At 41.1% G+C, this 17,055-nt stretch overlaps 2 protein-coding genes across 8 annotated transcripts in view; one reads left to right on the top strand and one right to left on the bottom strand.

The window, feature by feature from the left end:
- The window catches only part of LOC119656544 (glutamine-dependent NAD(+) synthetase), a 222,357-nt gene that overhangs the window by 125,281 nt on the left and 80,021 nt on the right, over nucleotides 1-17,055 (top strand). For both annotated transcript variants that reach the window (XM_038062901.1, XM_038062902.1), the window contains one exon: nucleotides 9,026-9,074. The gene's annotated coding sequence lies outside the window, so the exon portion shown is untranslated. The remainder of the gene's footprint in view (nucleotides 1-9,025; nucleotides 9,075-17,055) is intronic.
- Nucleotides 1-17,055, bottom strand: part of LOC119656542 (cytosolic carboxypeptidase Nna1) — a 183,480-nt gene that overhangs the window by 112,736 nt on the left and 53,689 nt on the right. The gene's annotated exons all lie outside the window — the stretch shown is intronic.

Below are 17,055 nucleotides of genomic sequence, written 5' to 3'. Positions count from 1 at the left end.
AACCCAGAGTGGTGCCTTTTGTATCTCATACACTTTAAACGCTGTCAATCCACGGTCTCTCGGACAGTTGGGTCATATAAAAAGTCGCCGTGGATTTTTAGGAATTCGGGAAAATCAGCTCAAGAAATGGTGTCTTGTCTTTCAATACTTGCAGAAGGGAAACATTCCAAAGATACGCATGAAATGACTTAAAACTATCTACGATTCGAAATTCTGTCCTTCGCCTGAAATCCGAATATAGAATTATATTGAAAACATATTCCTACAATGTTATGCAAAAATAAAAGTCTGAATCCAATAATGCAATATTAAAGATTTCTGAAAAACTTCTAAAGATGGGTTTGGTAAAATACGGTTTATAGTCACCTGGGGCTCCCAGACTCGCTCATGCATGATCTAACGTCCGACCTAGCGTATCCACTCAAATATTACTGAGCATCAAACTTGGTGGAACTTGAGTCTCTTCAAACTTTCTGTCCCTAATTCATCCATCCCAAGCCTAAATCTCGCTTTATGCATCCTTAATCACCCTGTCAAACACCCATAGAAAAGACCAAACTCAACTTTTCGACGAGGTTTTAATTTATTTTAATGAAACTTTCATGGCACCTTAATCTATTATTCCTCTTATCCTCCTACTTTAAAAGCATCTCCTCTACAGTAGCCACTCGTGTAAAGTAAATTACTCCTGAAATTATTCAAAGGCAAATTAACTCGACGCTGTAAAAAGTCCTCGCAGAATGTCAACTAGGGAGGAATTTATATTTCATGTACTTGTCCTGCATAAAATACCATTTTCGCACTTCTATTAGTGCACTCCCGAGGAATGATTCATGGCCAGAAATTCCAGCATAGAAGCCTGCGGCACGTATGCATATGGCGAATGCAAACACCATTACGCTCAGTGCAGTCCTGCTCAATTTAAGGCAGGAATTTCAGGGTTTTCTGGACAGTCGACATATAGTAAAAGGCAATGGGTTGGAAAGTTTAATGTAAAGCGATTATTGTAGCAAGTGCATGTGAATTAAACACTTACAAGAGTAACTCGATTTTCAAGACTGGGTCGTATATCAGAAGGTACTTTCAGGATTAAAGCTGATTATAAGGGTACATGAGAGAAAATGAATTTTGTACTTTGTCGTAGAATCCTGCATCTGTATTGCTCATGATGGCAGTTATCTTTTCGGGTTACCATGTAGCCTTCAGGGATTTTCCATTTCCTTGAGAAATCAAACCACTTCTTGTAACCTTCACTGAAGGTTATGATAATTAAGGTTAATTGCGAGTAATCTATTCATTATGTTGCTTACTCCCTAAGTACTTCTAATTTGTCATAATATAGCTTCCTATCTGTCAAAATAGGCAATATTCCGCTCAAATTAGGCAAATTCATGAAGACCACTTCTATCAAACGTCAAACCAAGTTCCAGTCAAAGTTTAATAAAAGCTTATTTCAGAGGGAAAACTGCAGAAGCAAGAACTTCGTTTCTCACCTATTGAGAGGAATGAAATGCTAATAGCCAAATCGGTTGGATTATAAGTCATCGAAAACAATACAAAACTCATCACCCAGACCCACGAAAAACCCCTAAGTTAGTAGAACACCTTCAACTTTAAGATAGTTAACTATTTTGTTTGCCCGGCGTTCCAACTTTACAAGAAGGCAAATAGAAGAAGTCAGACGAGGAAGTAAACATCAGGAGGAAATAACCTCATAATGCGGAAATCTCGATTAAAATGCCGACGAATCTTTTGTACTCAACTGTTGTGTTGGAGGGAAGAAGCTGGGTATTAAAAATCTATGCACGTTTGGGCGTCAAATTTTTCCTGCGCATATTTCTTATTCGCCGTCTTCCAAGTAATCTAATGTGCTGACGAAACCAGCCTCGTGATTTGGGGCAGAAACCTTGGTATTTCATCAATCCCACGGATTTGCAACCTAAATGACTGGGTTTGAAATTGGTCTGATTCAGAATTTTCCAAACCACATTAAAAATTTTCCAAAGTAATTTTGAACGTTTCCAAACTAACTTCAAACTTCTCCAAACCAATTTCAGAATTTTCAGTCCAAAATAACAATTTTCCATTTCACATTCAGAATTTTTTCAATATTTTGCTATAAAGTTTTATGCTAATTTTTTACCATCGGATAAGGATGCATCTGGAATTCTTTGGATAAAAATCTCAGTCGCCCATCAATTTTCTATGGTTGTTTGCTTTGGTAAGCTATTAGCGGTTTCATACTTTTTAAAAATGAATCAGATGCAACCCTGAAATTGGAGCTCCTTGAAACTACGTCCATCTTAATTAGATAGTTAAGTAACTTTTAGGAGAAATGAAACTTCCGCAAAAAATAAAGTAATGAAAGCAGTGAAAATGGTTGGTAAATTCTGACTTACTCCGTGTCTGAAAGTAATTGCTGCCAAAAGGATAGTTATTTCCGCGTTGTACTTTTCATATCTTCGTATTCTAGGCTGTGAAAAGTTTGCGCGGAAATTTTCTCGCAGGTATTTAAGGTTACTTTGCATATTTGCCTTAGAAAGATTAAACTCCATTACCCGTTCCAGTTTTTAAAGATGTAGCACTTTTCGACGATTGTTAACACCCCCTGAAGCCAAACAATATATATTTTTTTACAAGCATGCACAAATTTCATAACGGTTAATAACGATTGCATTAACATGTTATTATTTCTTGCCAACATCCAAACACTAATAATCAGCACACTATCAGCACACAAATTAAAAAAGTTAACTTTTTAGTGCTTCCTGTGGTGGCCGAAGCCCAGTTAACTTTTCCGTATATTTTATTTTTCTGAATGTCACCTTTTGTAAGTCTCTACTGTATATATTTTCCATTTACCCCTTGGTGAAATGTGCTTCAGCTCCCCCATGACCTCCGATGACGCCTGCATTTATTCTCTACTATTCTGCGCCAAATGTGCTCCAAGAGCACTTGGCGCACATTCGTTAGCTATCTTGGAGGAGCGGATACCACTGCATAGTATAGCCAGCAATGCAATTGTTCCCCGCCCTTGATGTGTGACCTATCCACTGCAACTTCCGTCTTCCGATCACATGACGTACAGGTGCTAGGTCGATGGGCCGCCCTAGTTCTTCGTTTGTGATAGTTCCAAACCCGCGCACTTGGATGACACGACACAGACAGGTATTGGCGAAAGCTTGAAGCTTTTGAGTAACACTGGGATACACTTTCCATGTGCTATTCCCATATAGCTACACAGAAACGACACTAGTGCAGAACGGTCTAAACTTAATGCTGATGTTGAGATAACTGCATTTCCTGCTTTTAGATAGCGAAAGCGGGTCTGAAGCTGGTAATGCATCGGGCAACATCCTGTTCAGTGTCGAATTGATCGATTCTCTGCCCATTTTTGCAGATAGGGAGAGCGCGATGACGCGTTTTGTTGGTGTTTATCTTCAGTTCAACTCTACTTGCTTCTCTTTTCAAATCCAAAATTATGACCTGACGATACGTAGTAGGGGAACGATGTCAGCGCCTCTTATATAGTGTCGTAAGCTATACACTCGAACAATTTACCGCTAATGTCGTAACTATAAAAGCTGCAGAAATGACAAACCTTCAATCATTATCGAAGAAGGTGTTGCCAAAGCCCACCTTGACATTCAGATCACCCATCACGATCATAATGTCATCTATCAATTATCCATGGAAAGCATCCTTCTCTGTTATATCGGATACTCCTAAACCTGGATTGGAATCTTGTAGCCAGAAGTCTGTCCGAAACCGCCTTCCAAGTTAAGAGAGCGCACCTTGCAATAGAAGTCAGAAATAGCCCGCCACCTGCTTCGCGTCTACTGCCACTTGACTTTCCAGAGTACAAAAGCACATTGGCCAGAGGGAGAGGGGTATTCTCCTAGGCTCAAATGTCCAGCTTATATCGTTGGAAATTTTGCTCGAATTGGAGAAAGCGAGAATTCTGGGGACCCTCGATACCGATATCGAGGAGTGTTCCACGTTCCAGAAACCAATAATAGTGCTTTTCTAACCAAAGGTCGTGGTCGTGGTCGAGAGTATAAGATCCAATTGAATTGTAGCAGCAACGACATCTGTTATTTCAACGAGACTGTGCTTAACATTAATTATCATCAGCCTTAATACTGTGCAGTGATAAGCTTACAGCAACGGAACAATAGAAAGTCGGACACAACCTTCATGACCGGGATTTAAAACCAGGACCATGAAAGTCCAGAGAAATTGGATATTTGTCAAACATTCAAGATATGCGAAGATATGACCCCAAATATAAAGCGTGAAAAACACGCATGTGGTAGTGTTCAATTGTCTGAAGGTACTCAAAAACTGTCCACAATCCTCGAACTGTAATATTATTGATAAAATGCGGGATTATGTCGACGATAGTCTTCGCGAAAAAACCCTTTCTGAGCAACAAATACTTGATAGAACGTCTTGTCGAATAATGAAGAAAAATTATAACTGAATGTGTCCTACGTTTGGTCGAATCCATGCCACTGGCCAGTGAAGGATGTATATGATGCGCACTTGAACCACACTGTGTGAGAGTCCCAGTACATCAACGGAAGCGGTGAGGGATTTAGGTGAAATACCTGTAGCTAACAATATTATGGAAACTACAACCACCCGCTCGAGACGGCAAATTTCTTTGATTTCTCGAGCCAGTGGCTCATAGTTCACCTTCTTCTCCACGTATTTCCGTTCGATGTTTAAAGCGTATATTTGATTCTTTCCCAGGAGATGCGTGCGATTTCAGTATCAGCTTTACACGTCGCAGGAATTCGAACAGCAGAGCATCCTTCAGATCACCAACTCGAGCGTGGGTTCCTCGCAGAATTCCTAGGTACTTGTAGAAGCCTGTCTCGGTCACAGCTTCGATGTGGAGGTCACCAATGCTATGTCTGGCATGCGGCTCGTGATGACCTATGCGGATGGCTTGGATTCGACATTTGTCTAATCCAAATTCCATCCGAATATCACGACTGTACATGTCTACTATTCGCAACAGACTTCCAAGGTGGTCGCCAGTACCAGCATACAACTTGATGTCATCTAAGTACATCAAGTGTGTCAGTTCGCACCTAGCACTTAGGCCATACTTTATTACAAAGCCAGGCCCTCTAGCATTCTTCAGTAACCACGAAAGGGGCTTCAGTGCCATGGAAAACCAAATGGGATTCAACGAATCCCCCTGAGAGATGCCCTTCCGTATATGGATGAGCTCTGAGGTATTAGCACCCTCAGATGAACGCACTGATAAGGTGGTATGCCACCCTTCCATGACTGTAGCCAAAAACTTTATTAGTTTCGGATCAATGCGATACAGACGTAGGACATCAATTAACCAGATATGCGGGACGCTATCGAAAGCCTTGGCACAATTAATATAGCAACTAAAGAGGTTTCTTTGGCCTCCAGTTGCTTCTCCTACAACTACCAAGTCGATAATGAGTTGCTCTTTGCAACCCCTTGACCCAACTCGGCAGCCCTTCTGCTCCTCGGACAGAATATTATTAGTCTCGAGATGCGCTTTGAACCTCCCACTAATAATGGACGTTATGCATTTGTAGAGGGCTGGTAAGCAAGTAATCGGTCTTGTATCTGCGGGGTTCTGCACCGTGTCTTTCTTAGGGATTGGGTAGGTAATCCCCGCAGTTAGGAAGGGTGGAAATTCTTCCGGCTGGCTAATGACCTGATTTATGCTGTGTGCCAACCGACCATGTATACTGGTGAACTTTTTGTACAAGAAGTTCTGTCCCTCCAGTTCTTGGAGCTGTTTATGGCGCAAAATTTATGCCAGGCGTATTGGCATGCCGGGTGTCTTCGGTGGTGATCCACTCAGCATGCTGGGCGGGTAACCCCCAAAGTCCACCCCAGTATTCTTTCGCTTCCGTCACCGAAAACTGTGGTGTCTAGACGCTCTGTTGGGATTCGTTAAGAGATATGAAAAAGCTCCGCTGGTTCCTCGTGTATGTGGCCTTCTGTAAACATTCCCGCCGATAGAGAGGAGTGCTTCGGAGAGTACTGAAACTGGTGCCTGCAGTGCGGCGTGGTGTTGTTGACGCCGCCTCCACTGCCTCCATCGAATCTTGGCCTTCAGTTTCCGTGATGACCTCAAGTCGAACACGCTCCCTGATAATGGCCGGGATTGTGTCGCTGCCGGTACTGGTCCGCGACTCGCTGCACAGTCACGTGCTCCACCGTTATTTCGCAGTAGGACCGAATGATGAAGAGGTTCATTTCTTCAGTCCACTTCATCCGCTCCCTACGCGAATCTGCTGAAGTGGTCACCACAGATTGTGGCGAAACAGCTGCGGAACAGTGCTCCTGGTTGTCGCGGCGCCTAGACTTCAAACCGCCTCACGACTAACGGTTTCGACGCCGTGCTGTCCATAACAGCAGCCCGACTCAATCACCAAGTCAGACGTGCATTTTATCCCTAACTGCCAGGTGTAGTGATAGCTTCCTCAGTGAGCAAATCTGCAATACTGTAAGGTTCCTACACTCTCCTCACCTACCCCCTGAGACGTTGCGGTGGTGTACAGCCATTCAGACTGAAGCTACATATACCTCCTCCTTTCACAACCGGGCTTGGGACCAACTACGGCGGAGTAATCAATTAATTAATAATTAACTTATTGTCCATTTCAAGGAAATATAAATTTTATTTGACATATACTAGTGTCTCCCAAGTTAACAAACAAAGGAGTGGTAAGCATCGAAGCACAGCCCACCGTCAAATCGAAAATATTCAACCAGGTCGTATGGAAGTGAGTTGGTTCCTTGAAATGTGCCCGATGCGGTTTGAAGCGAATCGTTCGTATTTACAAAATTAGCTCTTTTGCACAAATTCCACATGATCGTGGAGGTCACTCAACGCAATTTTTTACCCGAATAGTGCATTTTTCGCTAGTTTTCCCAGGCTTTTTACCTCCAAGCTATATACAACTTCGCAAGTATTTTTGCCTGCTAAATTAGTAATAATAATCGTTGGCGCAACAATCCATATTGGGTCAGAGCCTTAAAGTGTGTTAGAGGCACTTCATTCAAGATTGTAACGGTACACTACAGTACACTATAGAAGGCAATGTGGTCAGCATTGCGTTCGCCCGAGATTAACACCCTGATTTGACTCAGATACTCATTCACAGCTGAGTCGACTGGTAGCCGGCATTCAGTCATGATAAGAAATCCCTCTACCATCAGTGAAATTTGAACCCCGACCTTCCACTACGAAAACCCAACGCTCTAACCACTTGAGCCATCCGAACACTAAATTCTAAATTGGTGTCATCTAGTCTCTGAATTCTGCATAATATCGGATATATCCGCCCTCATAGTTCTTCGAAATATTTTCGCATTTCTTGGCCAAGTTTCCCGATATTTACTACCTCATACCGACCTACATACCGACTTTATAACTCTCATACCTACCTCTAAACTTATCACAAATTCTACAACCCTTCCTCAAATCCTGCGTAAAAACGATCGGCTCTTAAGGATTCTCGGATGAGTTTCCAATTTCTTCCAATTCTAAACAATATCTTTCATGAGTGTTTAATAATAATAATAATCTTTAGCGCAACAATCCATGTTGGATCAGGGCCTTGAAGTGTGTTAGAGCACTTCATTCAAGACCGTAACGGTACACTAGGAGGCAATGTGGTCAGCATTGCGTTCTTCAAGAGTGTTTATTTTCCATTAATTTTCCTGATTTCTAAGCTCCTGTACAAACGTTTGCAGCTCTCAAATTGTTGATCAAATTTAGGCCTTTTTTCTGAATTTTGCATAATAATATCAATAACATTAAAGAAACATCCTTTTTCTCTATTAAATTCCACGCTTGATGCAAATTATTTCATACAATTCGTTCGTGCCTTTTAGCAACACACTACCTCAGAAAAAGCAGTTCACATAACTCAACTCTGTAAAATTAATACAATGAAGTCCAGATTTCAACCCACTTATTTTGTATTTGAAACTAAATTAACTTTCTAACGAATTTATGTCAATAAAGCTCCGAAAACAGCCATAACTTCTTCAAAAAGGATCCTTAATATTTCCCCTAAAATACAAATTACTCAAATCAAATTCTCTTTGAGTTATAAAAGCGTTAACTTTCCCATTCACTTTCATGTGCTAACATAAAACGAGACTACAAAGGTTAAGCCTCGGGTACCAGCGAATACAATAACTTTGAACGGATGGCGCTGTGGCCTTAATTATTTGAGTTAGGATTCGAAATTGAAAAGAATGAAGAAAACAAAACCTTCTGGTAAGCTCTCAGAATTGCCATGAAATTATTCTTGCTAGGCATTGAGAGAAATTGCCAAAGGATTTATGTCCAGATTGCTTTTAGTCAGAGGCTTCCATACTTTTTCAGACGCGACTAGACTTTTCTCAACGGAATTACATCAAGGGCTGGAGTACAAGAGACGTTTCGTGCCTTTTTCGTTTTAGCATTATCAGCCAACGGCTCCTTCAGGACCACCCGTCTCCTTCATTTATTCTGTTCCATACTTTATTCTCTATAAACTATATTTGATACCATCCTCATTTCGTCGGGGGTTTGTTTTGTCCGTCTGCATCATCAGCACCCATCGCTTGCTTTCAGGGCTGTGACTTGCAAAGAAAAAGTGCTACAACATTTTCGTCCTTCAGGACGCGCAAGCCAGACGACCAAGTTTTTTTCTCAGAAAAATGACAGTGGAAAATAGATTTTCATCATCCTCCAACAAGACAATGTCTTATTCTTACTTACGTTTCCTTCGAAACACAAGACAAGTTTGTGTGAAATTAAATTTACTCAGTTTTCTTGTTGTAAATGGTATAGCCAGGACTTTGCTTGTATTCACTCCAGGACATCATCAAAATGATTGTAGCGAAAATGAGAGATTGAGGACACCAAACTAGAAAAAGAGTTGTGGAAAAAATGTTTTAGACTTGAATGACTTTTAAATAAAAACCTTTTTATTCATATTTATAACAAGTTTCTTTTTATTTTCAGATTTCTTTGAACTCTTCTGTTGGAAGCTTTCAGGAATAAATAAAAACAGGTATGAAACTATGATATTTCCCTTACATTACAGGCTGCAAAATTTACGTCTCATACTTAATTAAATGTTTTACACAACAGACAGGTCGCCTCGCTGAGAGGAAGTAAATCGACGATACTCAAAATATTTTTGGGAGAAAACTTGTTTAAACCCCTTTCAGAATAGAATCGAGGATCTGCCTTGCGTCCTCATGTTCAAAGTTCGAATCTTGAATTCGATCATGGATGCATGTATTTAGATTAGTGCTTACTTTGTATATGCATCTGGGAGAGTATAAGCTGCCGTGTGTGAAAATAAAACATAATCTCCTTAACAAAGAAACGGCGTTCTAAATGACAAAACAGCTTTATGCAGGCACAGAGGAGCTCTCTCCAGACAACATTGTCAGAGAGACACACGAGCGCTAGTAGATGGAGTCGTGTTGCGCATTATATTCGGGGTCTTCTTATTGCGAAGAGGATTGAGCTCGACCGGCAGGAGGACCATATGGCAAGGGGTTCCCTGAACTAACAACTCCCTTCTTACACTCCCCTCCCTTTGGTGAGAGGAATTCTCTTGCTTGAAGGCTCCTAAGGCCGGGAGAGTACGAGGACTAGCCCAAAGTAATGTGTTAAACGGTTCCAAGCTAATTCTCTGATGACAGATAGGTTTGTAGGGGGTAGTCACGCGCCGTTCTGTTGTGGGAGGCCAACACTGTGTGCGTAAACGCATTCACCTACCCTACTCTCAGAAAATGACAGTTATAAACAGGGCGACCAATCGACTGTATCTCTCAAGATTTCAGCTTAAAACCAGCAGAAGAAAATTTGTAAATTTATTGGAATAATTTGAGAACCAAATCTAGACTTTCTCATGGTAAACGCTATAAAGACTGCAGTAGTAACGTTCACTAGGAACGTAAGGTGGGGGGGGGGCAGATTACAGGTTACCCGCTTCATCAGGCGCGGAAATCTAGCTAGTAAAACAGTCAAATAATCAATTTGGGCATCTCCACTCTAAATTAACATGGAAACATCATACTCAGGAACACTCCCAGAATTCCTGCAGATTGCTCTGGCGCCGTAGGACTGCGACAGATAAAACCTGAGAACTTTCACAACAATCGGTTTGAACACATCAAATAATAAAGGCCATTCGTGATGTGTATATGCATCGTCTGATGGCCGAGCCAGAAATTTGTTAACAGCAGGAAACTGCTAATATAAATATAATAAACCAAAACCTCAGTTTCCTATGTTTTATTGGGGCGATGAATGCTACCATCGTCGTTTATTTGGACGTGAAAATGAAAGCAGCTAACCACGCATATAGGCTTGTTACCATTAGCGCATAGACAACCAATCAAGCTGTCATTCATCGATCTGAGAATACCTGGATAAAGGACAGGTGGCAGGAGGATACCTGCTGATTATATGGTTTTCCGATTTTGAGAGAGAGAGATTACGTACTTAATAATCTTCAAGGATGGGCCAGTTATGAAAGAAGGATCGAGCTTGGGAATGTTCTCTCAAAATCCAATAATGGAACTGTGGCTCGACCCCTAGGAAAATTTACGATCATATTTGGCCACAGAAGATTCTCTGTGACAAAAATAGCGAAGTCGCATCATTTGAGTCTACCAGTCAAGAAACGTTATCAGCACTAACTGGTAACACCATATTAAACCAGTTGGTGACGCTGCTCCGACGCGAGTACCATAACAATCGAACATCGTGAGTAATGAGGAGGTTAACACACTGGCTCACTACATTTTTGGCTCCTCAATGTTAGCAACAAAGCAAGCATTCGGCGTTAAGCCATCCACTATCAAATCTACTTTAAGGGGGGAAACCACATTAGGTGGTTGCGGAATCGATTTTTTTATTGGATTCTATTCCAAATACGCTACAGAAATGTCAAAGTGAAATTCGCGTTTCTTTAGATTTTATGAACCTAGAACTGAGCGTTTCTCGGGTATAAGTTCGGGCTCGGGAGCCCAGGAGGTAGTCGCTTTATGTCCTTAAGTAATTTTGCAGCGCTATGTAAATAGCGTATTTATGAATACCTGGAATTTATATTTATTGTAACTGTATTTTGTTCGTTATTAAGAGGGAAAATTGTCTTCATCTTTCAAGGGGCACTTTTTAAATGCGTTTTTTTTTAAATGGCGGAAAATTAATGAACCGACCATTATGAAATTTAGAGATTGCAAAATTAAGAAGAATATGAACCAACATTTGGGATGATATCGTTGTTTTAGGGTCGCTTTTTTTGCATAATTAGTGAAAAAAAAAATGGTAAAAATTGAAATATTTTTTTGAATACCTGCAAAATTCTTTATTTTGACTACCTGCATTGAAGTTGGTCTTCTTAGAAAATAAATAGTACTGTAAAATTAAATCTTTTTGGTTTCAGATAAAAAGTGGAGTGGCTACACGTCCCACAGTTGGACGACTCTAGTTACAACCTTCAGCGAACCAACACCGCATTTCCTACCATAAAAAAATCTCAAAAAAGTACGTAAAGTACGCTTTCTAATGAGGTTTCTCCCATTAAAGAATGAAAGTCGACACAAGTGAAAAGTGAATTTTGAATTCCAGGCGGTAAGCGAAAATCTTTGTAAAAGAGCCCTATGTGCTTAGGGCAGAGTTTTTATCATCCTTTTGGAAGAAGGTATAGAAGCCCTTGTATTGCCTTTAACAAGACCTTTCTCCTTAAACGATTTCATAGAAAAAATCGGGTCGGTAGTCACGGTGATACGTAGTCAATGAGAGAAAGAAGAGAAAATAGCCGTACATTTCATACGTAATTGTTTGGCGTCCCTAGATCCCTGACAATGATACCTCAAAAAAGGCTTCTTCCGAGTTCCGCGTTCACACTCTGCCTTTGAAAGGCGTTCTCAAATTCGCAAAAGGCTGTGAAAGACCCAGGCAATACGCCATTGAATAGATGATTTTAAGGGTCAGTACAATGGGCCGGAAAAATAGCCTGAGTGCTTAGCGGTATGACGGCTCTCAATTCTCTTAACATAAGCTAGCCTTCTGCTTTCCAAGCTCAGGAAATTTCGAAAGTGAAAAGAAAGGAGTAGAAGTCCCTAATCTGACCCTACTAACTAATAATGGAACTTTTAGAATGGAGAATTGTAGATTGTCCAATCCGATATCTTTCTCGGATCGCAGCTTGATAGTACGATGGACCATACTCTAAATATGCTGTATATTCCTCCTTACTGTATAACATATTTTCTGCTGCTTCTGTCACTTATTCAACACGTCTACCAGAACCTTCTCCGTATATCAAGACAGTCCTTCATTCAAAATTGACTAGGCTAAATAATTAATGGCGTAAATATGGTAAAGGAGCCTCTAATATGCCTAGTTCATTCAGACTAATTGCAACTGCAACCTGTCTGGGCAAATGGTCAAGTTCCTGAATGGATACTTTTCAATGCGGGATCCTTATATTTCCTTTTGATGAACATTCTTATCCCGCGTTAATTTCCCGAAGTGTTATTTAAATAGATATTTGTGGTGGACTCTGTTCGGTAATATAAAGAGCCTTTGCTTCAACAAAACAGGACCCACCTTGTTCACCTTGAAAATGAAAGAAAGTTTTTCACAACTAACAGTTATCTCAGCTTTTTAAAAAATGGTTGAGCCCACTCTGCCGTTGTTGTTCTCAGTTATCATACGATTGCTGACGCCTCTGCTATCATTGCTGCTGCCCTTATCAATTCTTAAATCAATGTCAGTTTTATGTTGACTTGTTACACAGGGCACTTTCCAAAAGTATTGGGACTGGTGTCTTGCTGGCAGCAGAGGGGTCTCAGCCAACCGAAAAAAATCGACAATGTACATCGAGCCTTTGGAGCAAACGGACCTTGGTCCAAAAATGCGTGTTTTGACATCGCGTCAAAAACAATGAAAATGCACTAATTTTGAGAGTAACGTTATACATTTTGTATGAAACTTAACAAAAGTGTGACCAATAACCATGCTCTCATTTAAGAGAAGAATTCAGAATGATGCTGAAATCTGGCTTCAATCTTATCATTGCAGAAATTAAATATTGGCTCGCCAACCTTTAAGCTTATTAGTTTTCCTTTACTTTCCCGAACTTCCTGAGTTTTCGGGCCCCCATTTAAAGATTGCTTGGCTCGTTCGTTTCTGTGCGAATCATTCTTATCTCTCAATAAATACAAGGGAGCAAATCCTCTCTAAAACATATCTGGAAAGCGTACGTTTCACTACCTTCAGACACATTTGAAGTTTACGAAATGATTTTGGAATACGTTTGACAGCGGGCCTATCGAGTATCATAGCTTATTTAATATAAATGTACAGTAGAGTGATTCCAAGAAAATTAAGCAGAAGAAACATACGGAAGTACGGAAGGTACTGTTTGGTGACGACGAAGGACCACACTGCAAGCGGTTATATTCTCGTAGCATTCTTGGCATAAAGGAATAAAAGTAACATAAGAGCTCCACAGTGGCCGCCTTGAAAACGTTATCATTATGGATGATATATCAAGAGTCCCGGAAATGAATTGCAGAGGTTATCAGATTCAACTGCAGTACATTTGGAATAATAACAAAGACCACCTGCTACATAGGCACACTCAGAAATATTGCGGACGAAGGAATTATACAGAATGACTGGTGAATGAATGTCCCGGAACTAGTAATAGAAGAAAAAACAGTTCTTCTTTTTCTTTAGCCTTTGTCCCGTTTACAAGCGCCGTCGTCGTGATCGGTTGCGCCATTTTATTTTATCAAAAGCCTGATCTGGATGTAGCTGCGAGGCCTTCAAATCACCATCCAGCGTATCAAGCCATCGCTGTTTCGGCCGGCCTTTTGATCGCATACCATTGATTTCGATGTTCAGACCAATCTTGGCAAGTGAATTCTCATCAGCACGAATTACATGACCATACCATCGAAGACGCGTCTCTCGCAATTTTTCCACGATTACGATTTCGGATGTGATCTGGCGTGTTACGCCACTAGTCAACACAACATCTTCGTCTCCATTACCGCAAGATGCAATTCATTGTCTTTCACAGTTGACCAACACACAGAACCATAGAGGGCGACAGGGCGGATGATATTGCGGTAAATTTTAGATTTGAGACGTTCGCTGATCCGCTGGTCACAAAGATCACCATTTGTGAAACGCCACTTTATCCAGGTTGTGCTAATCCGCGAAGTAATTTCATAACGTAGTTCTCCATTGATTGATAACATTGACCCGAGCTATTTAAATCGCCCAGTTCTGGGCAGGTCACTGGCGTTGATAGTGATCGTGCCTGTTTTATGGGGATCGGCCGCCAGTTTTATTCAGATTCAATTTGAGACCGTCTTGCATGAGGTGATCATTCCAATTTTGGAGAAGTTACTTGTGACCATTTTTGCTATGAGACACTAGGGAAACATCATCTGCATAAAGCAGTGTATAGTAAGCTAGATGTCGCATGTCCCGTGTGACAGTGCCCATAACAAGAACAAAGAGGCGTGGTGAGAAGACGCTTCCTTGATGAACGCCACATGTCGAATTTTACCTTACGGATGGTGATTGATTGATTAGATCCAGCGCATGAGTTCCTCTGGCACTAGGTTTTTTCGTAAACCATACCAGATGACACAGTGTGACACACGGTCAAACGCTTTCTCCATATCCACAAATGCAACGTTAAAGAGTAACCATTTAGCGTATATTGCCTCAATATTTCCGCAGTTCGTGGCAAATCAGGCTTGATTCACAGTTATTTGAACGATTTCGCGAATACGGTTGTGAGGAATGCGTTCAAAAATCTTCATGGTATGGGTCAGCAAGCGGATCCGACGATAATTTTAACATTCTGCTAGACTATGTTTCTTCTTCCATATTGGAACTGCGATACTTTGTCAGTCAGACGGTGTTCTACCTTCCAGAATAACCCAATTGAAGTGTTCACTGAGCCACAGTGTTGGATCCCAGCTCTTCGCTTTCCAAAGCTCAGATACGTTGTCGTTAGGTCGTTTTGCTTTCTCCAGTTTCATTCCTTTTATTGCCTCCTCGATTTCAGTGGCGCTGAGAGGCGGAATTGCTCCAAATATCGGAAATTTTTGTGGAAGTGGAAAACGAACTAAGGCGGACATTCTGTAAGGTCAGCTATAACCGAAGTTAGCTGTCAAGTGTTACACCAAACCATCAAAGTAATAAAGAGCTATCGGAGAAGGAGATTTCAGGGAAAGTTTCTAATCGACGGCCTCCAGAAGGCAAGGACAATTAAATCATCATCATCATGAACGGCGCAACAACCGGTATCCGGTCTAGGCCTGCCTTAGTAAAAAACTCCAGACATCCCGGTTTTGCGCGTAAAAGTTGCCTGGCGTCCTGATCTACGCTATCGCTCCATCTTAGGCAGCGTCTGAGTCGTATTCTTTTTCTACCATAGATATTGACCTTATAGACTTTCCGGGTGGGATCATCTTCATCCATACGGATTAAGTGACCCGCCCACCGTAACATATTGAGCCGGATTTTATCCACAACCGGACGGTCATGGTATCGCTCATAGATTTCGTCGTTATGTAGGCTACGGAATCGTCCATCCTCATGTAGGGGGCCAAAAATTCTTCAGAGGATTCTTCTCTCAAACGCGGCCAAGAGTTCGCAATTTTTCTTGCTAAGAACCCAAGTCTCCGAGAAATACATGAGGGCTGGCAAGATTATTGTCTCCTACAGTAAGAGATTTGACTCTATGGTGAGACGTTTCGAGCGGAACAGTTTTTGTAAGCTGAAATAGACTCTGTTGGCTGACAACAACCGTGCGCGGATTTCATCATCGTAGTTGTTATCGGTTGTGATTTTCGACCCTAGGTAGGAGAAATTATCAACGGTCTCAAAGTTGTAGTCTCCTATCTTTATTCTCCCCGTTTGACCAATATTTAATAATAATAATAATAATTAATGAAGAAGGAGAATAGAAATAAACCGAGGATGGAACCCTGGGGTACCTCACCTGAGGAGAAAGAGGAGTTGAGACGCGGTTATTGAACAACACCGTACTCACTCTACCACATAAGTAAAGTCCCAACTAGCAAAGTAATACGGAACGAGTTGGTATGGTCAACGAAGTCAAAAACTTTCAAGAAGTCAATGTAAATTCTGTACACTTCTTTCCTTGAATTAATAGTTTCGGTCAAGTGTCCTGTTTGAAACCCATGCAGCTCTTTTACAATGAAATTTCCAAAAGTGAGTCGAAAAGCAATTTTTGATATATTTCTGCAGGATTTTCGACATAATGCAAAAGAGTGATACAGACCATCAGTTTACAGCCAATGTGTAGCGGTATGATACATATCTCCTTCTAATTATCTGGGAAGGTACCTTTAGATAAACTTTTCTTGAAAATTAACGAAAGGTGAAGAATATTAAAATCAAGACTGAAATTGGAAATGGCCGGGGCCAAAAGAGGAACGGAAGAGACATAAGGTGAAAGAATATTCAATTTATCGGAAGGACCACAGAAAGTTGAATAGCGAGCAGCGCGGACATAAGACCAGAAGGGCATAAATTCCTGCCACTCAAGAGAGCCTTCACTATTTGATAGGCATTCGGAATTAGCGTTCCTGAAAGAACATGGAAAGCAAACACAGGAAATATTGAACGGGACACAGTCCGAAGGTGAAATATTCGCAGTGATTACCTCATAGGGGCGGGTGCTTAACGAGGTGATAGGGACAACAGGAATATACTGTTTCCCGACAACTAAAATCCCTCACCCTACGAGATAACGCGAAATTCGCACATTACGAATTGAATACCTATCGAGAAGTTTGGAGTTAAATACCACCTATACTATCAAACCACATTTCAATGAGACATCCACAAATCTAGTGGCTTAGTCATGAAGCCACGCCCATTTTGGTAGTATAATGTGAACGGAATTAAATGCGGCGCCGAGGGCGGTGATCTCTTTGGTAATTCTGGGGCAGGTCTGAAGTATCTGGCGGCCA

The sequence above is a fragment of the Hermetia illucens genome, chromosome 5 (genome assembly GCF_905115235.1).
Source record: "Hermetia illucens chromosome 5, iHerIll2.2.curated.20191125, whole genome shotgun sequence".
Taxonomy (NCBI): Eukaryota; Metazoa; Arthropoda; class Insecta; order Diptera; family Stratiomyidae; genus Hermetia; species Hermetia illucens.
Note: the sequence above shows the minus strand (reverse complement) of the source record. Positions and strands in the feature narration are given on the sequence as shown.